The sequence below is a fragment of the Protopterus annectens genome, chromosome 3.part1 (genome assembly GCF_019279795.1).
Source record: "Protopterus annectens isolate FY-2018-M chromosome 3.part1, PAN1.0, whole genome shotgun sequence".
Classification (NCBI taxonomy): domain Eukaryota; kingdom Metazoa; phylum Chordata; order Ceratodontiformes; family Protopteridae; genus Protopterus; species Protopterus annectens.
The window spans coordinates 42,372,808-42,400,687 of record NC_056732.1 but is presented as its reverse complement, the minus strand read 5'-3'; positions in this window follow the sequence as shown (position 1 = coordinate 42,400,687).

Here is a 27,880-nt window from a genome sequence, read left to right as displayed (position 1 = left end):
TGCTGCTTATGTAAAATCGTCAGTTGACAACTTACTTTAAACCTCTGATCTAATTGCTTTGTTTTGCTATGAAAGGGGAGTGTTAAGTTCTCCTCCCCTCTGCAATAAAAACAGCAGAAACAATTCCACTGCTTTCTGCCTTTTTTATAACAGCTGCTGTGTTCCTGACAGCAGGATTATTTGCCAGTCTAAGATTGACAGCACTACCTGACAGGGTAAACTACAGATTTAACTGAGTCTGATATGTCATGCAGGTGGAGACTAACTTCTCTGCAAAGTATGTGAGAAGTTGTTTAAAAAGAGTAGGTGGGCTTTCCCTTCCTTTGACTCCAATGCAAGGAAATAAGTTTTAAAAACTACAAGCAGTTTCTGGTACATACATAATACTTAAAACCATACTGTAGGGAGAAAAGAAACCCAATGATGGAGATAGAGGGTGGAGTATTCTTTTAATATTCCTGTCTAGTCTTTTCACATTTCTCTTGTATCTTCTCCCTAACTCCACAGAACTCCTTCCATTATCCCTTTTAACTTTCATCCTTTTAGTCATTGTGTGACTTACTGTAACATTAAATGTGTGATGCATTACTTTGAACACGTGTGCTTGTTAACTTGCATTTGGAGCTTTCTTCCTGGGCCTCTGCTGAAAATGGGCTTGTCCAGTTGGACCTTCCCAGTAAACAAATGTCATATAATTCCAAAGTGTGTGAAGGATCATTTTACTCCATTTTTTTCAAACAAATTGCTGTTTAGTGTACAATATATTCAAATTAAATAGCTATGTACAGTATTTACATTCGGCAAAAATAGTTCCATTTTGTAGTGCATCGGTAATAAAACTTTTCTCCACCGTTTGACTAATGGCCTGGGATAAATTCTGCGTTCTTTAGTTTTGATCTCAGTGCTGCTTCCTTAAAAAGGATAAAATTCTCCATTGTAGGTATTGGAATTCCTCCTGGGTAGCAATTTTTTGGCAATTGCTAGTATTGTCTAAAGTTTGTTCTATTCAAGTAAATACAGTTTACATTAAATAACAAAGTTTTAGATAAAACAAAGGAATCTGTAGAATAAAAAATCCAGTAGGTTTTAATAGCAGTGCTGTCGTGAAAGATAAATGTTATCTTCTGATCTCTCCAACATTGAAGTTAAAATTTATCGGGTGTTAGGAAGTCAAATACTTCCAATTGAATATTCTCCAGTTTTGTGAATGAAGCTAGCGTGACAGAGTAATATGTTTGATTCCTGGTGGTAAATGTAAAGATTGTCCTTTTAAGTACCTGTCATATTGCTAAACAGGCAGCCAAGGGGAGTTGTATTACAAGTGCACCTTTTTGTCATTTAAAATTGTGTAATTTTACATTTTTCTACAGCTGTTTTCCTGTCAGTCCCCCCAATATTAAACTCCATTGGTCAACATTGACTTTTCTCATTTCATAAATTCTAGTTTTTGTTGCCATATGTTTGTTCTTGAGCTCTGTGGTGGCCATTGAGGTCAGGTTATTGGATAATGTGGTAAAGGTAATGTTTGCACACTTGGTTTATTTGGATAGTAAAGTTAATAGCCGCATATAATTTGAGAAGCTTGCTGTTAAGAGCTGGATGCCCATAATGTTAGATATTTGATCTCAGACTGGAATATTTAAGATGGGAGTGGAGACTTGGTGCAGACCCTGAACAGAAGAAACTGGAAAATCCAACAACTTGCTGTGCTTAATCTGGGACTTTGGAATGATTCACTTTCATCTTAAAGCACAAAGTTTATGGATCATTTTTGCTTTTCTGAGTTCACTGTTTACTACTGCAGAAAGCATTTGCTCTTTGAACAACTAACTCTTCTGAACTAAAACAATTTATTTGTATAGGTACTTGCGTATCTTCACAACCACATTTCTGAAGTCCCCTAATTCTTTAATAAACCATGTCGGTTAACCTAACAAGGCGTGTGTTGTATTGTCAGATTGTTTTTTCACAAAGGAAGAGGAATAACTGCAAAATTCATCTTCCCTGGTAACGTTCTTGCCCGACCTGTACACAAACTGCTGCTTCAGTCGTCCTTAATATTAAAAGTCCTGAAAGTCACTACATTCCTAACAAGATAGTGAGTGAGGAACATGGCTCACTTCAGGTGAAGTGACTCACTTTTTGAAGGCTCCTTTTGAAGTATCTGAAATTCACACTCCTGTTACAGTCCAGTCTCTCAGAAGGCACATTGATTCACTTGCAAGTCTGACATATGTACTTAAAACATTTAGTTCACTTTGTGGAGGTTTACATACAACCCTGTGCACTCCAGAGAGTTATGATCTGTAATTTGGAATGCAGGCTTTCTAATGTAGTGTGCCACTGGAGTTCATAGAAGAAACAGACATGAGGCATGTCGTGGAGTACAAAATTTCAGTTCCTCTTGCTGCCTCATACCCACTGTCCGACTCTAACGCACCACTTTTTAAGGTGAACATGGGTGTTTTTGTCCTAACATAAAGAATTATGGCACTTTGGGAAATGTGGTTGCAATTAATACACAAGCTCCTTTGCATATTTTGAGGGTACATAATATATGAAATGTGTGTTGTGCGATCGCCAGAGTTGGTACAGGTAGTACATCACAATTCAACCGTAATATGGAACAGTGGTTGAGTTGCAAGACAGTTGAATTGAGATGCCATTTCCCATACAAATGTATGGAAAAGTGTTTAGTTCATTCCTGGACCAAACAATTTTAAAAAAGTAGACTAAGCAATGTAGCTCAGATTTGAAGTGTAGGGCGTCTCTTAAATGGAGAAGAGGATGTGGAGGAGGAAAGGTGGACTACCATAAATTCTAAAACTACGGTTTGCTTCACTTACAAATTTATTTGATAAATCCACCCACAAATGCAGACTAACAGGTTTCATGTCCAGCAAAATGCATGCCCCATTCCATCATTGTGTGATAATTATCTTTTCTGATATTGTATCACATAGGAAACTGTTGCAAGATGTTTTCAGTTCACTTATCTACACCCCCAAAATACTACACAATAGTGTGTACTGGGGGGGGGGGTTAATCCTTCATGACTCTGAGTGCAGTAGGGGAGCCACTGGGCAGTGAGGTGAATCTGTATCGTATACTTGTGCCCATGCTCTCTGCCCAGCCCCACCAGTGTCTATCTAAAATGTACTGTCTAGAGTCCACTTAGTCTTTAGGTTTTGAATGAGTAGTCTTCACCGTGTGCTGCCTGTTCTCTTGTTTTTGGCAGGTGTAGGTGAAAAAATGTCCAGGGTGACTTCTCTCCCTCTCTTTTCAGGATGTTTTTGAAGTGGTGCGTGACTGTCATCCTGTTGACGTCACCTGTTTGGGTGCCACTCCAGGACTGTAGCCTGCACCTTCTCCCAATTGTGTAAAAGTTCTTAAGCTTTTGGCATGGGTCCCTTTTCCCTGGTGTCTTCGTATTTCTCTTTTTGTTTGAATTGCTAAGTGCTGTACATTACTCCATTGTGAGCTCGTTGTCATGGTCTTGTTCCTCCACATCCCCCATGTCCAGGTGTTCTCCTGTAGAAATAGTCTTGCAGCAATTCAGCTACTTCAGCATCTTCAGGTGCTTTTTGCACTGGGAAAAGGAAGGAACCTGTTTCAGGCTCCACAGAGGGCTTTCTGTAACGCTCCATCCCAGGCACTTTTTGATTTGGCATGAATGTTGAAGTCTGTCCTGATGGCATTCTGGATGTCATTATCTAAAGAATGGGTCATGTTGAGCCTCTGAGCTCTCGTGTACTGCTTCTTGAAGCAGTCATTGGCTTGTTGATCCATAGGATGAATGAGAAGATGAGTTGGGATGCAAGAACTGAACTGATGAAGTCTATCTGAATTTCGTGCAACTCAGGTGGGCAGAGGTGCTGTGACTAAGTTTATTTGGCAAATTGTTCTGTCAGGTGCTTGACACTGAGCAAACCCCTCAAATCCAATCCTTAAACTGATAAAATGGTCTAACAAAGCTTTGGTGTTCAATTTCTACATTAGGTAGTTTTGCTTTTTCACCCAAAACATGTTGGGTTTTCTGAGTGATACATCAGTAGAGGCTTTAGCTTGAAGTCTCTACTGGCGTTTGCTGGCAGGAGAAATGTGAGCCTGTTTTTCTTAGGAATCCTACTCTGCAATCTTGCAGAAAAGCCCTGTTTCGTCACAGTTCATCTGTTCTGGCAGATTACCTCTCCCCATAATTTCTTCAAATTCCTTGATAAATTTCTGTGCACCTTTTGTCAGCACTAGCTGCCTTTTCTCAGAACAATGTGGATGCCACTTTTAAAAAAAAAAAAAAAAAATCTGGGGATCCATCCCCTATTTGAGTTCTGTTTGTGCACTACTTCTGTTTCGTAGGTCCAGAATCTTTGCTCCTTTTGACACCCATGATGTCTCCAAAATGACAGACCTACACATGCCATACTATTGGTTCTATGACACTTATTTCTTGCCAGTGTCCCTCTTGAGCCATTTCTTCACTTCTTTGCAACCTCCTTTCTGGGTCAAATTGAGACACTGGTTGAATTGGAGGACTGCTGTTAAGCTGAAGGCAGTTTAATTGTGAAATGGTTGAGTTGAAGTGCCACCTATATAGGGGTGATCTCGTGACCCACTGCAATGGGGCATTCCCACAGAATGCAGCCAGCTCTAAAATCCAATTAATTGGAGCATTTGCTTTTCTGAGTATTCCTCTTACTATTGGAAAAAGCACTTGCCCTTTGGACAGCTCTCTTCTGAACTAAAACAATTTTTTGTGTGCTGAACCCTTGGTCTCCACCCCACAAAGAAAAATGTCAACTTGTATGTCTTGTCACACCACTTCTAATGCAAATTGTGTAAAAATTATTTCCCAGAAATTACCTTCAGTGCACAAGCTGGATATATGTAGTGGGTTATGCCCCAAAAAAACCTAATGGCTATAATTCTTGCTACATGCTTATTGTAGCTGCCAGGTTGTATAATCGGTAAAATGGGTGACTTAATGTTGGTAGTCTCTACTTATTGTCTTTACCCAGCTACATATAGGTTCATAGATTAGTACTGGGCTAACTGCCATTTGGACCATTTTAATCTAGCCAGTTACCCCCTGTGAGAATCCAACCCTGTCTATAAGACAAACGCCTTAACCATTATGCCATCCTCCCCTACCCAGAAAAGCAGGTTGGTGGTAGCACAGTCCTGTCATGGCCCATCTCTATACCGGAAGAATGCAAAGTTCTTATCACGGCTGCACAGGTAAAAAAAACTCTCCAAAGCCAAGAACACAGCATCCATGGGACCGGACTATCCCAGGCTGCATTCTACACTAACTACAGAATGAACTGGCACCCTACCCAAGTACCATGTTCAATCATAGCTTCACCTCAGGCTTTGTACCCACTGAATGGTGCACTGTGACAGTTATCCCACTCCACAAAGGGGGAGCCACAATGGACCCCAGGAACTACCACCCCATTAGCCTGACTAGCCTGGTCTGCAAGGCCATGGAACTCATAAACAGACCAGAGTAATCTCCAAACTCTGGACCCTACCCAGTTTGGATTTATAAAAGGCAGATCATGTCTCCTAAACCTGATTGACTTCTTTGAAGCAGATCATATCTCCTAAACCTAATTGACTGACTTCTTTGAAGCAGTCACCAAAGCCATAGATGAGGGTAAAATGGTTCTCGCAGCTTATCTAGATCTCGCCAAGGCTTTGAACACCATCCCCCACTCTGGAATTATAGATAAGCTCACTAAACTATGTATAAATCCCTATGTCACAAGATGGGTTACCAACTGGCTCGCTGACAGAACCCACACTGAAAGTAGCTGATTCCAAATCCGACATCGGACCAGTGACAAGTGGAGTACCACAGGGTTCAGTCCTTGGTCCTCTCCTGTTTGGTATCTACTCTGAGGTGCAGGCCAACGCAGAAGGTCTTTGGCTAACAAAGTTTGCAGATGACTGCAAACTAGGAGCCTGCAAACTAGGAGCCATAATAGAAACTAACAATGTGGACAAACTACAAAAGGGTCTCACTGAGATACCTGGTGTCAAAGCCATGGCCTGAAGCTGGATGCCAAAAAGTGTATAGTCATCCCCTGTGGTAAAAACTCTGTACCCATGAACTACCACATAGCTGGTAGTCTACTTAATGCTGAAAATGTGATGAGGACCTTGGGACACGGACAGGAGTCTCTCCTTTGATAATCGCATCGCCACAGTGGTCAGGAAATCCTTCTACATGGCTCATCTAATCACAAAAGGATTCTCCTCCAGAAAGAGGTCCTTGTTCTCCTCTAATCACTCATTGTACCCATTATAGAGTACAACACCCCTTTTGGTATGTACCTCAAGACCTCTACAACTGGAAAGACCACAGAAATACCTCAAAGGATTACTGGCCTCAAACAGATGCTCTATGCAGACTGTCTCAAACTACAGCTTTACTCCATCGCATATTGCCTACTCGGGGGCGATCTCTGCCTAACATACAAAGCTATGTCAAACCCAGAGCTGTTGGGACATGCTCCACTTAAAGAAATCCCAATCCCTCCGAGCTACACACTCTAGGGACCTAAACCTTGTCACCACAATAAACAGAACATGCTGGAGGGATAGATTCCTGTCCCAGAGACTTCCCATACTCTGGAACATACTACCTATCTGTCAAACCGAGCTCCTCCATTAGCACTCCAAGAAAAATCTTGATTGGATGGGAAATTCACCCCGGGGATCACTTCTGTGGCTCTGCTCGACAGGGGCACAGGAAAATAATTTTCTTGGGTGGTGAAAGCCAGGGTACACTTTTGGCTAGGCTTGTATGGGCCCTAGGGCTGATAACCTAGTACCTACCTATGAACTTCAGAGTTAAAAAGTGCCAGTCTCTGTTCATTCTGCAACTTTGACTTGCGCTTAACCACCTACACTGCAGAGTTGCATCACTATATTCTAGTTGCACATTTTGTTAGCAAATCCATTTACTCGTCTGCTCGTGCTTCTAGACTTGTCAGTTGAATTTCATTCATGGATTGTACTGCTTGAATCTAGTTTTTCCCAAATGAGTTTTATGCCTCCTGTAGTTTCCCTCCATCTTTCTGTATGTAGCTCATTTACACAGTGATCTAAAGAGTAATTGTACACACCAGGGGACTTACCATGGACTCCTTATGGAGTACTTTTATGTATTCTGAGCAATTGTTTGCATAATCAACCTCCTTGCAGTTTTACTAAACTATTGTAATTACCAAGCTCTAATACAGCCAAACTATAAACCTAGTTGGAAATCCAACCATCCCTCTCAACCTGTTGGCATGAGATCTAGACAGCCAAAAAGTGGGACAAATGCCCAAGAAAATGGATACATTTTAAATATTGTTCCTATAAACTTAAAGTAGCAAGAATAGGTTTTTACTGCACATTTTTCAAAGATATGAAGTTTGAAACTCTGAAATGGCTGTCATTTAGTGAATTCAGTCTTCTCTGATTTGCCAGAAATGTCACATTATATGAGCAGACCAAACATCTGGGCAGTTGAGGTTTGGAATGGACTCTAGCTTGTGTGGCATGGGGTGTGCTGATATGCAGGGTGAACATTAATCATTTTAAAGTGCTGCTAGGAGGAGGATCTGGTGTTACAATTGTAAATAGTGCTGTGAGCGCAGTACTTGACTACAGTGACACCATCAGTCACTGCCACTTATTCCATGTTTTAGCTGTAGACTGTAAAAGTGACTTTTGGAATTGCAGCTATTAATGGAGTCTGTCAAGGAGAACTGTATTTATATTGCCGTCTCTCTAGTTTCAACCCAAGTGATTTCTTTACTGTGAAGGAATCTGATCACATTTCAAGAAAACTTCTACATTTTGCTGTCTTTAGGATCAGCCTGGCAAAGCATTTCATAGTAAGTGACCAAACTTCTCCCTATAATGCATCGCATAGTATGTAAAGGTGGTTTCACTGTTGGCAGGTTTTCTACATTTGTTGCATGCTTTAGCTGCATAGGAAGGAAGGTCTTGATGAATTGAATAGACACACTTTAACTTTCCTGGGAGAAAAAAGTCATGACAAGTAAAGACTGAGTATTAAAGTTCATTTTCTTTTCATGCTGGTTCCTTGGAAGTTGTTTTTTGGTCTTAAAGTGAAAGCCACAATTACTTGAGACTGTGCTTGCTTTTGGGCTTTCTCCTCACAATGTTGAGTATTGAGTTGGTGTGCAGGGGTGTGAGGAGCTTTACATGGGGGGGGGGGGCAGGAGCAGGGAAGACTTGTTTTTGATCTGTACTGTTAGAATTACTGGCATTCAAGTGGTTCTGACCAGTTATGATTAGTAAAGCCATTACAAGATTTTACATTTGTACTATTACTGTACTTATGACTTGGAACTCCACTGACTCGCCTCTAGACATGCCATGTGGTAACATTCCTATCGTAGAACTCCCTTGTATCTCTCCCAACGTGAGACTGGGAACCATCTTTCTTGCAACGTGAGACTGGGAACCATCTTTCTTGCAACGTGAGACTGGGAACCATCTTTCTTGCAACGTGAGACTGGGAACCATCTTTCTTGCAACGTGAGACTGGGAACCATCTTTCTTGCAACGTGAGACTGGGAACCATCTTTCTTGCAACGTGAGACTGGGAACCATCTTTCTTGCAACGTGAGACTGGGAACCATCTTTCTTGCAACGTGAGACTGGGAACCATCTTTCTTGCAATGTGAGACTGGGAACCATCTTTCTTGCAACGTGAGACTGGGAACCATCTTTCTTTAGTTCTGTCATATGGCTTCTGTAAAATCGCTCAAGACTCCCAACTAGAGTTGACAAGACCACATCTGTGTCTGTCCTAGACTGGTTTTTAACAAACTCCAAACAGTGTTGCCAGAAGTGGCATCCTACCCAATAGTGACCACCAGCTAAGCTACAAAATGAGCCATGGCAAGCAGCCCTGCAAAGTTCATTAGTATTAAAGTCAGAAGCCCCAGTAACTTCAGTAAAGAAATTTCCACTTATTCCAGCCTGCTCCAGATTATCTGGTCTCCACTTGAATCTATTCCCCTTTGAAGCAGTAGATGCATTTTATAATACGGTTTCTCTATATTCTGGCAGGGCAAGTGCCATTAAGAACCAAAAGAGTTAAAGCAATCCAGCTTGGAAGTCATGGCTATAAATCAGTTCAAAAATCCCTGCACTTTAAAAAAAAAAAAAAAAAAAAAAAAAAGCATAAAATAGGACAAACTGCTTATAGCAACTCCAAACATTCAAACAGTGTAAAAAAAAAAATCAAAATTGCTTGGTCCTGGAAAATCAACCCAACCAATAGATTCCAAATCACTGCTCCATAGCTTAACTATGCTACAAAATCACTAGAAATCCAGCCATCCCACTCCAGTCATATGCAGTTAAATACCTCTGCACCCTTAAAGCACTACAACTGTAAGACCATTATCTTGTAGAACATATGAACATTTACTAGACCCTCACTTGAGACCTCTCATAGATTTTAACAACGTCTGGTTACGAACTGTCCATATGAGTTGGAGTTTCTCTCAGTGGGCATCAGCATTTGTATGTCCTTTAATGTTCACAGGTGCAATTTGGTTTGGGTACAAAGGATGGCCTGGCAGTTACTGTAACAGTGGGCAACTTAGACTGAAAAGCAATCTGGGTGCTTCCAAATATATTTCTGTTCAGCTAGTAACATGCAGCTGAGATTAACATTAGCAACAGTAGAACAGCAGTGCTGCTGGTCATTTGCACGAGTACTATGTTCCATCTCCACAGTTTGGTACCTTCCTGGTAGGGGTCAGACAAATGAGCAACATCTGTTCTTGGAATGATCATGACTTAATAGTTGGTGTTTGAGTATTTTTGCACAGACTACAAGCAGATGTTTTGTGTACAGGAACCTATGTCCACTTGCTGCAAGGCAGTACTGTAACTCAAGTCTTTGCTGTAGGGTGGTCCCCAAATACTTTTATGACCCTTTACGTTTAGGCCTTGAAACTGCCTTGGTGTGGCTGTGTATGAATATATGTTGTGCATCGGGCTGGTGTTCTATGCCAGAACCTTGCATCCAAAGACTGCTGGGATAGACCTGTTTAGGCAGCCCTGAACCAAGTGAAACACTTGCATATTTGTATTTAACGTTTGACTGGGAAAAGTCCTAGTATGACTGAGCAAGTGTTTTTCTCCGTGTAAGGGGAACTCCCTTCCTTCATGCCAATACTTGTTAAAATTACTATTTCTGAAAAGTATAAACTGCCATGGCCAAGATACGATTATACATTCACTTTGGTTTCCTGCACCATTTGCAGGGTCAATAACAATTTTCTAGCACAGTGAGGGCAGAATGGTTCACAGTTGCCTGGAGTGGCAGATTTTCAGCATTTGAAAAAGCCATGCATGTTGTACATATCTGATGCTGTCACTACTTAACTGCACCGCAAATTAAATTGTAAAAAAATAAAAAAGTATGGAAAATACTGCAAAGTGACTTGACTAGGTTAGATCTGGTTAAAATATGGTGGTAGATGTGAGTTGGACACAAATTAGGACACAGTCCTTTCATTTGTTATAAGTGTTCATGTCTGGGTGGGTAGCTGCAGTGGTTAGCATTGAGGTTCTGTTTGATTTTTGGCTGGGGTGCCTTCTGTGTAGTCTGTATATACTCCCTGTGGTCATGTGAGTTTCCTCCCGCATTCCAAGGACCTACAGTAGGTGGACTTGCTCACACCTATGGCTAAATTTTAGAGTCAAGTGCGTCAGGGCTAGCCACCCAGCAGTGAAGTGACACCCTGATCCCACGTACAAAATGGGAAGAGTTGAGGGTGGCTGTACTTTGTGCGTGATGTATATGGTTCTGTTGCTGATGAGTCTAGTCTTTTAATCACATTTGAATCCTCTAGTCCCCTGTGACTGGATATGCAACCCCAAAGCATTTTAGTCTGCCTTTGACCAGTGTCCTGATCATGAAGTATTTTGACTATACAAGTGTCTTGGCAGTCAGTAATTGGAAATTGTCCCTAATCTCTTTAAGACCAGAATGCTGCTGTTTAGGTGGGTATTTCAAGCTTATTGAAAACAGACCATACTTGTATGCAAATATGAATGCCTGTATTAAGCCCCTCTGCCTGTATTTCTGGATTATTTGCTTTTTTTATATTGGAGGTGTTTGCAGTCATGGGTAGGCTCTACATTTTTGAGCATAGATCATTTTATTTTATAAATTACTGATTAGGCTTGTAAAGCAGCAAATGAATTGTGTAACCTGTGTAGGTCAGTAACCACTTCCCGAACAATGTTAGTTATTTTAAAATACTTTTTGTATTGGTGTTTACTAATACTTTGCACAAATTTGGTACTTTGTCGTGAAAAGTCTTAAGCATAAATGATTGTAAGTGCACGCTTAACCTGCAACATTTGTCATTTGCCAACAGAGAAATGTACAACACTGGCTTTGGAATATAAACTGTCTTTTATGGAAGACTCTCCCTTTTTCTCTCCTGATTATTTGTTCACAGATGGATTCGGATAAGAGATGATAAAAATGCACTTAGCTTTTCAGTCATAGAAAGGTACTTCTGGGAGATCATATTATACTTCAGTTGCCTTGGTGACGCCACTGGTAACAGTGGCTCCATTTCAGAACCCTAGTGACACTGCCATGGAAAGATGAAAGTGGACTAGACAAGGAATTGTACATGTACTGCTGTTCTCTCTGGACTGAAACTCAGTCTTGCATAGTAACTCGATCACATAATCTGCAGTTTTGTATGTTCTTGGAATTTAACCGTGGCTGCCTCCTGAAGCAAGGGTTTGTACCACTCTACTAGGATATGTGGCTACCTTTTCATTTTCAGTCTATTCTAAATTGCTCTGGTGTTTTTCTAGTAGACTGTGCTCTGGATATGGGTTTGATGGGTGAGCAGCCCTCATGACATTTCAGCAATGATTCATTTGATATTGGGCAGGCAAATTAATAATACAGCTAAATGTTTTTGTTGCAAAATTTTAAATTATGCCTGTATTTCCTAGTGTAGTAAGTATGCTTGTGTAAAAAGCAGATCTTCCATAAAACGGGAAGTTATTTTACACTATAAAAAAAAAAAAAAACCTGAGCACTGATTAGCTGCAGCATTGGCAGCCTGCTGATTAGCTGCAGCCACATGTAGTGTGTGCATGTATATACACAAAGTACATCTTTGGTTACCACGTAACCTTGATCAGTGTCATTAGGGATGGGGATACACCACAGCTTTTTAACCAGATGTGTAACTATGGCACTAGGCATGTAATGGACTGAACCCAGTCCCATCTCATTAGCTCATCCTACCTAATGGAGATCATTTGGTAAGGCATAACCTCCTTAGTTCCTTGACCTTTATCTGTTCCTCCTCCCTCCTTTTTTACTTTACTAAATAAACATCACACTTTATTCAGCTGTTGTATTTGTTTCCTACTCTTACTTTTGCTTTTTCTGCTACTTGCTGCTTGTTCTTTAAAGTTAGTTGCCTCTCCTGTTGCTTTTATTGTGCCTCTCTTCTGGTTGCATTTGTTGCGCCTCTCTTCTGGTTGCATTCTAAGTGTTCTAAGCAGGTTAGTTTTGGTTTAAGCACTTGGTCTTTAGGCCTAACAGATGGCTCCCCCTAGCCATTCTCCCTCAGATTCTGAGAAATATATGGATGGACAATTTCCTACAGTTTATCTTGCCAGTCTGGTTGATAAGGGCATCCTGAGACAGTATAGCAACTCGTGTACACAGGCAACCACCTACGAACACAATTTGTGAGATGCAATTACATTAGGAACCTAGAGTTTATGCTCTCCCTCAAGCCAGTATATCTGGCACTGAAGGTTGTCGACAGTCACTATACCTCAGGATACCCACACCTACCCAACACACCCACATAGGAGGTCCTCAACAAAAACATACCCGAAGACCTCTGAGATAAAAACACGTGATCTCCACAGCCTTCACACCACATACCATGCATAGTCAGCACACCGTCTCTCTCTGCCACCAAGGCTTAACCATAAACCCAACATATTAGTCATAGGAGACTCCATTGTGAGGCACAGATGTGCCTCACCAGGCTGGATAAGGAGAAAGTCACTTGGCTGTTGGGCCAGAACCCACCATGTCACACATGCACGAGTCTCAACTGTACTGTTATGAGTTGTGGTCCATCTTGGCATGAATTAAGATGTACCTCCCTGGCCTATATGAAGAGACGTGATTGAGCTTGCTGAATGTGTCCCAGGCAGGTATGTCCCTAGCCTTGAAGCATTCTGTCACCCAGAATGATGCCTCAATACAAACAGAAAATGATTGACTTTAACAATTGGCTTAGTTTCTGGTGTTATTCCAGGGGATCCAGTACCTAACAGGCTGGGAAGATATGATCAACGATGCTTTGACAGGTCCTGTATATCTCACTTGGGCTTCTGGCAAAGGTTCTTGCCTCCCCCTACTAACCTTTTTTTCTTTTTTTTAGTGATTTTTAGGTTAAAACTACCATCATAAAAATGTCAACAAAATGCAAATTAAAGGTCTCGCTGCTAAATGCTAAGAGTCTAAATATGAAACTGCACTCATTGCAAGCATTCTTAACTCTGGAAAATGCTGACATCTGTGCAGTCACAGAAACCTCGTTCAAAGCTGTAGTAAGCACCCCAGCCTTACTGGTTACTCATCTTGGCATACATTCAGACCCCAACCTGTGGGTAGTAAAGCAAAGGAGATAGTTTCAATATTAGACATGTACACTTCCAGGATGAGAGTTTCAATATTAGACATGTACACTTCCAGGATGCTCAAATAGTATGGTACACCTCCAGGATGCTCAAATAGTATGACGCACAGGAGACACTCCAGGTGAAGGTGACCATTGACTAGGCCCACCAGCCCCCAAATATCACTCCATGCCCAGTCCTATTTGGACATCTTTGAATCTGTCAGGATTCCACCCTCTACCCTGATCTTGGGTGACTACCCAAACATTGGAAGAAATAGTTGTCAGAACACACACCTGAGATTCCTCTAGTTTTTGTCCATGCCAAACGCCTTGGAACAGCTAGTAGATACCCCAATGAGGTGATATCTTGGACTTGGTATTAACCAACAACACTGCAGACTCCCTAGAGTCCTCCTACCTAGTAAGCTCTGATCATAAGTCACTTTTGAAGTCACCCCCCCCCCCCAGCTGGGGTAAAAAAAACAAAAAACCCTTCAAAGCCGATTACAGCCTCCTGAGGGATATAAACAGCATCACAGCCCCCTCCCCCACTCTAGGAACTGGCACAAATATCCAAAACTACACCAAAGCCCTACAAGAGCATTTATATAGATGCATGGAATCAGGAATACCCGACAGGACTAAATTCAAGGAAGAATAAACCTGTCTGGACATCTGCAATGAATAAACTGTATAACAAAAGGAAACCTTTCTGTCCAGGGCCAAGAAGCAGGTGCCCAATTGGAAGCAATCTCTCCTTAGCCTGAACAAACAAGAGCACTAGGAAAAATCCTCCAAAGTAAACTTCATCTTTAGTAGATGTGGCCAGTTTGGACTCAGTCATAAGGCTGCCTTCACATGTCCACAGCCTCAAAGGAAGCACCCAGATCTGTTCAGAATTGGTGGTCAAGGATATCACGTATACAAATGCTGTAGATGTAGCAAACCTGTTGGCTGACACTCAGTGAAAACTTCACCCCTCTGTTCCTTGCCATCAGTAAATCAGGACATTCCTAGTACTTGACATGTTCCCTAGACACAAGGGGACGGGGGCATCACTGCTCTCTCAAAGGCCACCAATACAGCCTCCATGAGACCTGATAACGTCCCAGACTGCATCCAACCTGAACTCTGGCAGGAACTTGCAGCACGCTACTCAGCCAAAGCCTGAGTACCAGCTTCGTCCCAGCTGAATGGAAGACTGCCACTGCCATCCCTTTGTGCAAAGGTGGTGTTCACTGATCCAGGAATTGTAGACCAGCCTAATTAGCTTAATCTGCAAGGCCATGGAATGGATTATCATGGACCCCATTAACTAGGACAGTAGCAAACTTCAAAGTACTCCATCCCACACAGTTTGGCTTCAAGGAGAGGTTGTGTCTGGGTTTGGTCTACTTTGAGACCTACACCACATCTGTGGACTAGGAAGACTGCATACTGTCTACTTTGACCTGACCATAGCCTTTGACACTATTCCCACTTGGCATAAACTCAAACTAGGCATCAAGCTGTATGTTGCCAGATGAGTAGCAGACTGGCTCACTGATCAAAGCCACTCAGTTGAAATGGGGAAGCCACCTCAAGCAGACCCATAAAGAGCAGCATACCTCAGGGTTCAGTCTTGGGCTTCTGTTTCAGATGTATCTTTCTGAGGTGCGGGCCAAAAACGGTGAGCTGTGGCTGACCAAGTTTGCAGATGACTGCAAGCTGGGTGCAGTCATAAATTCCTATAGTGATGTGGACATCCTCCAAGAAGGTCTTGCCTGAGTGGTGCCAAAACATGGCCTTAAGCTGAATATCAAGAACGCATCTCCTCTGGGGAGTGACATCCCCACAAATTCATATTAAAGTCCTAAGTATGCAATTGGTCATGAGAGATTTGAACAATAAGGGTGGTGGCAACCTGACTTTTGCCCACCATGTTGCTTCCATTCCACCGAAGGTGTTCTATGTGGCCCACTTTGTCAGGTAGGGTATCTCCTCCAGGGGCAAGGAGGTCTCAACATCCCTGTATTCTTGCCTTATAAGCTCCATGTGTACAATACCCCATTCGGCTTATTCCTCTCAAAGTACATGCAGCAACTGGAGAGATCACAGCAGTTCTTTGCCAGGAGGACCAGAGCTCCAAAATCTACCATACATGGGCTAAATGCCCTGTCCCTCTACTTTCATATAAACTCCCCTGAGGTGATCTCTCTGGCATACAAGGCAGTCTTGGACCCTGCCTTGATGGGACTGCTGCATATCTGCAAGTCGAGCTCCACTTATGTAACCTATATGGGTGATCTCAACCTGGTCTGTGACATCAGTAGGCCATGTTGGGACAGAATTTTCCCAGAGACTCCCCCATCTGTGGAATAGACCCCCTCCACATCAAGCATAGTACCTCATTACCTTTTTAATTGCAACCTGAATACAGAAAATACAACCCTGGGATTCCACCTGTATCCCTGCTGGACAGGGGCATGGGGTGCTGACTTGTCTACACAGGCTAAACTCTGGGCTAGGCTTTAGGGCCTCAGACCCAATAGCCTAGTATCTTTCCACATTCTCACCTCCTCCAAACAAAGTGAAACCTCTGTAGAATGAAGTACATAAAAGCCACTGTGGTGCAGCAGTAGAGTTGTCGCCTCACAGCAAGAGGTTCTCCTGTTAGATTCTCTGCTTGAGTGCCTTCTGTGTGGAGTTTGCATGTCCTCCCTGTGGTAGTAGCATTTTGAAAGACATGAGTGAATGTGCCTTCGTTGAAGGTTGGGCATCAGGCTGGCACCTCAGCACCATAAAAATCTACTGTCAATCATTAGTGGACCGGAGTTCTGCTGTGACTACCCTTAACTGGGAAAAGCCGAAAGAAAAAATTCTATACGCTGGACTAATCCTTTTCATTGTGTGTGAACAATGGATATGTAATGCATGTAGATGTTTATGGCTATAGATGTATAATATGACAATTGCAGAGTGTCTGCAGATGGAACACTAGCGTTGGTTATTTGAATGTCCATCTTGCGGAACATCCCTGCCTACGTTCATATCGGCAAATGCACAGTGCGTTTGCTAATATGACTCCCAAGTACTAGTTGCGGTACATTGCAGTCTGGGAAATTCATCCCTTTCCTCATTGGAATATATAGTTGAGGGGTGTGGGGGGCAGTCCCCCCACAGGGAGGTGCAAGATGACTTTCCCTCCTGCAGAAACATGTTAGGTGTAGGACTTGTGTCTGTACTCCTACAGACATCATATGCTGTTTGATTTTTAATGTCTATAACATCTGAAGTCAGTCAGCTGATTTGATGTTGTGGTTTGTTTTCCGTGGTTTGATATTTTGGCCCTAAATTGTTTAGTATGATAGGTGGAGAGGTAGATGTGGATTAATATGGAGGGGGAGACAGATGGGGAGGAGCGGTCTTCACTGTGTCCCATGGTATATCCAGTGCTGTGGAAATATTTTTCTTTTACCCTTCTGACTGCCTTTCAACAGTGAGATCCCTTTGATGCATTGTAAGTAAGCTCTCCGCAAATCTTGGCTTTGCTGTAGCAGGCAACTTGAGTAAATGTCAAGAAAAATCCTACCAGGACAGCTTAACTGTGTATTTGGGGTCCATCACTCTCTAATTGATGGAAGGTGTGTACCAAAGAAAACTGCTGTAAATCAAAAGGTGCTTCAACAGAGTATTTAAGGGTGTGCACACTTGTGCAGCCAGCTTATTGCACATTTTTTTATATTTTTCCCCCAACAGATTTTTTTCCCAATTGAGTTGTATAGGTTAAATCACATTAAAGGTAGGAAAAGTTGAAATTATTTGTGGTAGCTTTTTTAATATCACAAAAACATTTTAACAGGGGTGTGCACACTATGTAGGCAGGCATGTGTTGTATGTATAAATACCTTTCTGTGTTGCATGTATAAATACCTTTCTGTGTTGCATGTATAAATACCTTTCTGTGTTGCATGTATGTATAGTACCTTTCTGTGTTGCATGTATGTATAGTACCTTTCTGTGTTGCATGTATGTATAGTACCTTTCTGTGTTTTTAAAGCAGCAGCATTAGTGAAACTTCACTAAGTAAGTAATGATCTGGAGTAGAGACTTCATTTGTCTGCAACCTGTGGGTCTTGGATCCGATATCGGATCCGAGCCGGCAACTATTTATACAGCTATGGATCTGAGCTCCTAGCTCCCCCCTCACCCATAATCCCTTGCCAACCCCAAATGACCCCAGATTAGTTTGCCACTCTAAAGTGTGTCAGCTGGATTGCGAGCTCCTGGTGATTTGTTATAGATAAGTAAACTAGGAAAAAAAGACTGAGGAAAATTCAATCAGTGTGTGTGCTAGGTTTTCTTTAGCCTGTTAACCTTTACATTTTAGTTTATTTACCCTCCCCTCGCTGGTCGTTGGTGTGATTGTGTTTGGGGCCTAGTGTGTTTGTGTAGCCTTAGTTTAGGTATGGCAGAGGCCCCTAAACCTATTTTTTTCTAAATGCACAGTGTGGCCATAAGCTCTCTGGCAGATGGCACTGAAAGAGCAGAGGTCGAAGCTGATCCTGACGGGACTTTTGCCCCCAGATTCGGCTTAGGCCTCCGCTCCTCCCGTGGCACCTCCTCACCCTGTGGTGGTAGCCACTCCTGCCCCCTTCCCCCGGCCAGGATTCAAACTCCCACTAAAGCGCCGGAGGACAGGGAGGCCAGGAGGGAGAAACTGAGGGAGAAGCACCACAAGCGGAGGGCCGAGGCCTCCGCTTCGGGGGGGCCCCCCCCCCAGCTAAGCAGGCTTCTCCCTCCGGCTTCCAGGTCTCCTCCTCCTCTGCTCTGATCTCCTTGCTTCTCCCTGGGACCCGAGGAGGAGGAGACCCAATCTCCATCGAGGCAACATTCCAGGCCTGCCTCGGCCTCTTCGAGATCAACCTACAGCCTGTCTGATGCAGACTTGGACCGGATGATTAGGTTCATCCAGGCCCAGCTGCAGATGGGAGTGCTCTTGCCTCCCCCCCCCCCTTTGGGTGGGATCTCTACCTTTCTTTGTTCAGATTGCTCCTTCTCTGACCCGCTTCCTGGGTTCTGAGCTGGGCAGCATCAGAGCCGGGGTGGATTGGCACCAACAGTACTGAGTACTTCGGATCCAACCCTGCCCTCGAGTCTGTCGGTTCCATTGTCTGATCCGATCTCTTGGAGCCGTGGGGCAAGCTTTGAATCAGAGGGATTCAGTGTGCCTTCGGCTCCATCCAAGTTGGAGCACACTGGTCCCTCTGGTCCGGTCTCTGCACTTGTTCCGATCCCTTCATTGGATCCGAGTGAGAGTCTACTTTTGGAACCCAGGGAGAGCTGCTCCCCCTCTGCCTTCGATGCAGTGGAGAGAGCTTTGTCAAGAGCATCTGGATCCCCGGCCCTGGTCTCGGCTCCACCCTGCACTCCCTCTCTGCTGGGTCAGGCTCCCATCACCCGGCCACAGGGATGGCCTGCTTCGATGTCCCAGGCTGTTCCATTGGAACAGGATGTTGCTGGCGAGACCTCCACTGACAGCCCCCCCGAGGAAGTGCCTCGCAAGCACAAGTGTAAGAGGAGGCACATTGACTCCCCAGAGTCCTACAGAGGACACTGACTTGGATGAAGGGGAAGGCTCCCCAAGGTCACCCCCTGAGGATGTCTCCTTTGGAGACGTCATGGAAATGCTCAGGATCAGGGTGGGGGTGGTCTGCCCCCAAGGCTTCCTCAAGAGTCCGTGTTCCTGGAGGCATTCTAAGCAGGCCCATCTACCTCTTGGGTGTCCCCTCCAGCCGACCTTATTACCACCAGGGTGTGGAAGGAGCTGGACACGAGCCAATCCCTAAATGCCCGGATAGGATCTTGAGCCCCCCACAGACTGGTCCCACTGGAGCAAGGGTCCCCCCGTAGATGCCATGTTGACGGCGGCAGCCTCTAAGAGGGAACTAGCTCAGAGCCCCTCGGTCCATTCACCAAGCAAGGAGTCCCACTCGATGGATCGCCTTGGGAAGCAAGTATTTAGTTCAGCGACCTTCTCAGTAAGGTCCCTGAACTACATGGCACATGTCATCAGGATGTAGCGAGATCTTATTAAAGAATACGCTGCTCCCCCCCCCCCCAAGAGTCCATGTCGGCGGAGGACAAGCAGTTGTACTCCACTCGTATGGCCACTCTTAGATCTATTTCCAACACCTCTATGCGGCTGTTGTCCCACGCCACTGAGGGAGCCACTAGAGCTAGCGGAGTGGGCCTAGTTATGAGACGCCAGGCCTGGCTCCGACATTGCGACTTTGCGGAGCCCTTTAAGGCATCCTTTGAGTGCCCCCTTTGGTTCTGCCTTGTTTGGCAAGACTGTTTGTGAGACACTTGTCCAGAGTGAGAAGGACAGGAAGATGTCTGCCGCCAGTCCGCTTTTCTGCTCCCCAGAGGTCCTCCAAGAACCAAAAGGGACAAATGTGGTTCCAGAAATCGCAACATTCCCAACCTGCTCTGGAAAACCAGTCCTTCCATGGCAGAGGACAGGGAGGATGCCGCCTAGAGGCAGAGGGGCTCCAGAGAGATTCTTTGGACCCAAAATTTCTCGATCGGCCCACGCAACAGCCCTGAAGGGTTGCCCGACTGCTCCACTCTGGAGGCAGTCGGGGGGGGGGGGGGGCATCTTAAGGCACCTGGCGGCATGGGAGTCCATCACATCAGATCGCTGGGTGATTTGTATCCTATCCAGAGGTTACAAAATCCCAATGCAACATGTCCCCAGACCCAGAAACCTCCCCCATGTACCACCCGCTTAGAGGGAGGCTGCAGCTGCAGAAATCCAGCAGCTGCTAGAGAAGAGCCATCCAACCCGTCCCCCCAGACGAGCTCGGATTAGGGTTTTACTCCAGGTTCTTTCTGGTGCCACAAAAGACAGGGGACTCTAGACCAATTCTAGACTTTTCCCTCCTGAACCGGTCTGTGACAAAGGAAAAATTCCGAATGGTCACTCTTCAATCCATTCTCCCCCTCTTGTGGGAGAACGACTGGATGTGCTCAATAGACCTCAAGGATGCGTACTAATGGACAGACGATCCAGGAGGTTTCTCCGCTTCCGGCTGGGAGCCAGCCACTATCAGTTCAGGGTCCTTCCCTTTGGCCTCACCACAGCCCCCAGGGTGTAGCAGTGATAGCGGCCCACCTCTTCCCTTACCTGGATGACTGGCTCCTGACCGCCCCAACAAGGCATCTACTCTGCTCAGCCAGAGATTTTTTTTTCTTTGCCTAGCCCCCCAGTTGGGCATCACTCAATACGGAGAAATCCTCCCTTGCTCCGACAAGTGATAGACTTCATAGGGGCCAGATTAGATACGAAGTCTGCGAGCCTACCTCACTCAAACGACTACAGAATCTGATTTTACATGTGTGGGCCATCCTCCAGTCAGAAGCTCCACCTGTGAAATTGGTCCTGAGGGCACTGGGCTCTGGCAGCAGCAATTACACTCCTTCCATGCGCTCACCTAAACATGAGGGTACTACAGTGGACACCAAGTACAATGGTCCTTTCAGCTTCTTCCTCTCAACCACCCTATCTCTATCAGCAAGGCTTGCAGGAGGGCCCTGTTATGGTGGCTTCATTCTCCAGACCTCCATACAGGTCGCCCCTTCTGCGCTCCACCTCTTGTCACGGTGACCACTGATGCTTCTCGCCTCTGGTGGGGGGGGGGGCATTGCTCAGGCAGAATAGTCCAAGGCACATGGAACGACACAGACCTCCCTGCATATCAATGTTCTGGAGAGGAGGGCGGTGCTGTTGGCATTGCAAGCACTTCTCAACCTTCTTCCCGTAGGAACTATTGCGATAGACATGTGTATATCAACAAACAGGGGGGAACCCGGTCTTGCCCTCTCTGCCGAGAAGCCATGAGAGTGTGGGAATGGGCGATCTCCACCAACCGCTTTCTGATCTCAATGCACATTCTGGGACGATCCAACATTCTGGCGGACAAACTCTGCTGCACTATCCTTTCCCCTTACGAGTGGTCTCAACTCCCGAGTAGCGAAGCAGATTTTTGCAAAATGGGGGCAACCCTGCTGTTATCTTTTTGCCTCTCCCTCAAATACGAAATGACAACTTCGCCCTGATTCCCCCACCAGGGGAAGCCCTGAGACGCTCTAGTGCATGCTTGGCCGCCCGGTCTCCTTTATGCCTATCCTCCTCTACCCCTGATGCTAAAGATGTTACAGAAAGCCTCTCTGTTGGGGCGCAAAATTATCCTCATTGCCCCATTCTGGCCTCGACAAACTTGGTTCCCTTACCTGTGCTCTCACTTGGTGAATCCTCCCTGGATTCTGGATCCCAGCCCGGATCTGATCTCCCACCCATCAGGCTTACCGATCCCAAATCTGGACAGCCTGAAGCGGACAGCTTGGCTGCTCCAGTTCTCCTCTTAATGAGGACTCCCGGTATCTCTTCGCCAGTCAAAGCCATCTTGGTGGCAGCGCATAAACCTTCCACCAAGAAGATTTACTGCAGTAAATGGAAGCACTTCTCTGTCTGGGTGGAACATCATAATCTGGACCCCTTCACTGCTCCGCTAACTTCCGTTTTGGACTTCCTTACCGGGCTTTTTCAGCAAGGGGCTAGCTGTTCGACAGTCAAGGTGCAATTGGCAGCATTACCACGTAGGACACGAGACATGTCCTTTGATGTCAGGTAAATTATGTAAAACCTTCCTCAAGGGTACTTTTCTGCTCAGGCCCCCTATCAAAGCCATGCCCCTTTGGGACCTATCGCTAGTTCTTCAGGCCTTGACTGCTTCTCCCTTTGAACCAGCTGCCTCTGCTGATCTTAAATACCGGTCTTGGAAAACAGCATTCCTGGTAGCCATCACTTCTGCGAAAAGAGTTTCGGAACTTCAAGCTCTTTCTGTAAAACCCCCGTACTTGGTTTTTCATCTGGATGGAGTGTACCTCAGGACCAATCCGTCCTTTCTACGTAAGGTGGCCTCAGAAACCAATATCAATCAGTCCATCAATCTTCCTGTTTTCTTCCCTAATTACCAGAATAAAGGAGAATACAAGCTGCATTCCTTAGATGTGCACAGGCAGCTGCATTTCTATATTCATAGGACTGCTGCTCACAGACAATCTGATCAGCTGTTCATTTCCTTTGCCAAATTCAGTTTTGGTAAAGCCGTTTCGATGGTCACCTTATCGCACTGGATTTCCCAATGTATCCTTCTAGCTTATGAGACTTCTGGGAGGCCCGCACCTCAAAGGGTTCATGCACATTCCACTCGCTCCATATCTACTTCTACTGCATTCAGATCTAGAGTCCCCTTGGATGATATTTGCTCGGCAGCCACTTGGGCCTCATCTCATACCTTTATTAACCACTACAAACTGGATGTCATTTCCAGAGGGAGAGCATCCTTTGGCTCCGCAGTGCTCCAGAACATCCTTCCATGATGGCCACCCAAGATTCAAGTAGCTGGGGACTGTCCCACAGGTTGCAGACAAATGAAGTCCCTACTCCAGATTAAGAAGGTATGTACTCTCCATAACATTCTCTGAGTAGGTGGCTTCATTTGTCTGCAACCATCCCCCCCTCCTTCCCCCTGGCCTTCAGAAGAGTTAGATGTTGGTATTTTTCCTGCCTTTTCCTGTTGGAATACCTTTTCAGGTGTATAGGAGGGCAAACTTGATCTGAGGTCATTTGGGGTTGGCAAGGGATTATGGGTGAGGGGAGGAGCTAGGAGCTCGGATCCATAGCTGTATAAAGTTGCCGGCTCGGATCCAATATCGGATCAAAGACCCACAGGTTGCAGACGAATGAAGCCACCTACTCAGATGGAACGTTATGGTGAGTACATAATTTCTCATTTCGTAAACAAAATGTCACTTGTCTAGCTTAAGCATCAGCTGTGTGGGAATTGCTCCTGCGGTAGTTTGTGGAGCACCATTTGTGGTACGGGAGTGGGACACCTGTAGCACTGTAGGGGGGGGGGTAGCTCAATATGGGTTTTAGTTAAATGTCTTAAGCGGTCGAAGATGTTCTCATGAGTTGAGGACAGTTAATATTGATGTAGGAGTAAAACTGTACTTAACAATGTTGAGTTCAACATGCACTGTACCATTGTCTTTAACCAGTTCAGCTATTCTGAATCTTATGAACATGTTCTTTAATCTGGTTATTTGTTAGTTGCAGTTGGTACACATTTGTGTCTTGATATAAATTTGTCCACAATTTATGATTTTGCCTTCAGGCCCATGTCATTGGGTGTCTTTTTGACAAGGACTATGTGGTTCACTGTGGCTTATAAAGTAAACCTCTCAAGTTTAAAATCCGCTATAGGAAGTACTGTCCATAGTCACCCATTCACAGCTGCTGAAAGCTGCCAGTGTGTGCAGAGGGCAGTACCACCACAAGTTAACTGGAGCTGCTCAGTGTTGTCATAAATTCATTTATCAGGAAAGTCCAACTTGGGAACAAAGCCAATTTTTAGTGGAGGCCTGGGGAGAAATGCTCCAGACTAGTGTGTTTGTGTTTTTTTTTTTTTTTTTTTTTTTTTTTTTCCCATTCCTGAGTGCCACTGGGTGACTAGCCTGTTTTAAACTGCATCAGTTGAACTTGTCTGGTAGAGGTATTGTAGAAGTACTGGCTTTTTTATTTTCTTTCGGCTTTTCCTGGTTAGGGGTTGCCACAGTGGATCACCTGTCCACTCATGATTGGCAGTGTTTTGCAGTGTAAAGTTGCCAGCCTGGTGCCCAACCTTCCACAGAAGGCGCACACCTAGGGCCAATTTAGTGTCCAATCCACCTGCAGCATGTCTTTGAAATGTGGGAGGAAACTCAAGCGACCACAGGGAGGACATGCAGAGACTGCACAGAAGGCACCCCAGCCGAGGATCGAACCGGAGAACCTCTTGCTGTGAGGCGGCAATGTTAACCGTTGCACCACGGTGGCTTGGAAAATTGACCAGACATTTCCACCCACCCCTTGTGGTGATTCCACTCTATTATAGAGCTATTCAGATGTACAATATGTATATTATGACTCCGTCTAAATTGTCATTTCTTCAGAATCGCCAAATTATTTTTCACTAGCAAAATGAGCAGCAGAAAATGTTTTATTTCCCCATAAAATACTTGTGTAATTTGACAAGGTTCTAATTGCCTTGACGCTGTAAATCGCACATCTGTGTGTGTTCTACCTATGCAGGGTTGCCTCTGCTAGTCACTACTGGTTTATGGATTGATACCACTCCACTTAAGAATTTTTTCATCACAGTACAAAAATAAGCTTGTGCTTCCTCTCTTGCTCTGAGTTCCCCAGGGATTTCTTCCCATTGTGGATAATCCCTTAACGTACAGACACTTGTAAGGACAGTGGACATTCCCAACTTGACTACTGGATTCTGAATAGTGCTAAACTGGAGTCTCTTAAAAATATTGATAATCTAGTCCTAGCATTTTCATTTGCTCATGATCCTAATTTCTTCAGTGTTTTAGGGAAACTGATCCAAATAGTACAAAAGGCAGGAGTAATTTAAATCCCTTAATCGTCACAATGTTTAACTTGAAGTAATTGCAACTGAGAGGATTTTAATTGCCACTGCTATAAAGATGGCATTAAGGCACTAGCTTTAGACTTGCCTGAATCTGAGAATATAGCTGATAGGCTCTTATGCCTACTTTGCTCTAGCCCATCAGAGGTCTCAAGATGCCCCCCTGCGGCAGGCAAGCAGCCCTTAATCTGAATTGAGGTGCCTTACTGGGATGGTGGGTTCCAGCAGCAGCTTTACATAAGCAATAACCTAGGCTGTAAAGGACATGATGGGTAAGGGGGGAAATGTTGATGCACCCTTCAATGACTAAACACTGCAGATCCTAATGAGTAAGCTGTGTCCATGTTAACAGCCTTGCTGCCAGGTTCTGCACCCACTGCAATCATACAAGGTCACAATCTCCTCCCAATTGTGAGGTGATCGAGTATGGATGACTAGAGTCTGAAGGTAGGTCAAAGCTGCTTAATTCGGTGTTAAGATGCAGTTCCATTGTTGATGCCATTTGAGGCCTTTTCCTTCAGCATCAGCTTATCAAGTAGCACTCCCATATCATGGACTCGAGCCAGAAATTCAGATAATTTCCTCTTCTGCCTTCTCCCTTTATAATAAAATGGGAAGTGGTGAATCGTCACGCTTTTTTCACTAGCGTCGCTTTAGTTCTTTGCTGGGTTCAGCTTTGACATTGCAGCTGTCTACAAAAGGATTGAATCCAAGCAGCCTTCCAGGGCAGTAAATGGTTGGTACCATCTCTCTTTTCTTTAAAAAAAAAAAAAAAAAAAAAGATTATAAAGCTGAATTTCATCTGTGTAAGAGTAATAGATTGATTTCCCTTTGATCTTCCTAATTTGCTGCATATAATCACAGAAGATCCTAAGATCACTGTGCAAACCCCGTGATGTTAGTGTTTCACTGTTGCAGTTATCACATTTGGGTTATCTGCTTGCAGTAGCCCTCAGTCGGCCTGATTATCGGTCTTGGGTCCTGCGTCTGACATTTATGACGTCAGGGTTATAAAGCATGCAGCCGACGCCATTACATCAGTCTCTCTTGCAGTGTGGTAGCAGAAGCAGTTTGCTAGTGCCGGTCGGCAGACTCCTGAAATTTTCATTTCTGAGTTTCAGAACCAAAGTCTTCAACTAAGCTAAGTACCCCGTTGGGGGATCCTTTTGGGCCCAGACCATGATGTACCTCTGTCGTTTTGTGCCTTATTCAAACCTCATACTATTCGTCGTGTCTTCATTTACGCTTCTAAATATGGTACTTGTTCCAATTATCCAGAAATGGCTTCGGTAAGCCACCAGACTACTGATTTCTGAAAAAACGCAAAGACTGACTGCATAGGTCCAAAGCTGCTGATGACTCTTCTACACTAGTTGCCAGTTTGCTGGTACTCAGTGAGGTGCTTTCGCAGCCCCCAATACCCGCTACTTCAGATTCGTAGGCCTCAGACCCATTCGATCTGGTATGCCGCAAGATGCTTCGACTGTGGATGGGTCCGGAGCCATTGTGCAGGCACCTGTGTTCAGGCCTACTGCCTTGCATATTAAACCAATGCCCAGACTGCATGGTCAGGCCCCTATGCCTAAAAACCAAATAAGAATGGCTGAAGACTTCAGGGGAAGCTTCCCTTTCCCCCCTCTTAAGAGACCTAGGACTGATTTTTTCCTTCAGATTTCTGATCAGGATTCTGAAATTGTGTTTTCTGATGACCAGGATTTGCCCTTGTCTACCTATGAGGATTCTGATGCAGAGGACTCTATTCCCTCTGCTACCCTTCCAGAGGATTTCTTTGAAATTTTGCATGCTCTTGGGGAACATTTCCACTGGCAAAGCCAGGATTACTCTGACTCCAAAAAGAGGCTTAGGGAATTCTTACTCCTGACTCAACACAGGCCTTTAGCTATCCCTCCTGTACTGGACATTGTAGATGCCTTCTCAGAATCTAGCCTGGCCCCTGACACTTTACCTCCTGCTCCCAGAAAACCTGATGGGTATTACAGGGTACCTGACTCAAGTTACTTTTTAAAAATCCTACTGTGGATCCTGAGACCATTTCACAGGGACCCAAGGGCATTAAGGCTACTACTGCCAAAAATCCTACCCCCTCTGATAGAGATTCCAGGGTGCTGGATAAATGGGGTAAGAAGGTATACATTTCTGCAACTTTGGCATTAGGGCCTTAAACTGCCACTTTCATATGTTAAAGTATTAGCAGCATATTGGATTGCTTAAACAGAAAATGATTATTCCTGACTGTGCTGAAAATAATTACAGGATTTAATGCAATCGGCTGAACAAGTTGAAAAAACATACTTTGCAATGTGGTTTTGATTCGTTGGAGGCATCTTGCAGGGCTGCTGTCACTGGATCTGTACTTTAGAAGGCATGCTTGGCTTAAGGAGCAATCTTTGCCAGGTCATGTTAAAGCTAAATTACTGGATGCTCCCTTAAACCAAGACCAGCTGCTTGGCAACAAAGCAGAAGTACTTACAAAGATGGAGGAAAATTAAATCTATGCAAACTGTAAAGATTTCCTGCAAGTACAGCCTCCCAGATTTAGTAGGCATTGGCCCTCTAAGAATTGGTCCTTTCCTGCCTCTTCCAGGCCTTATCGATCCAAACCCAGAAACT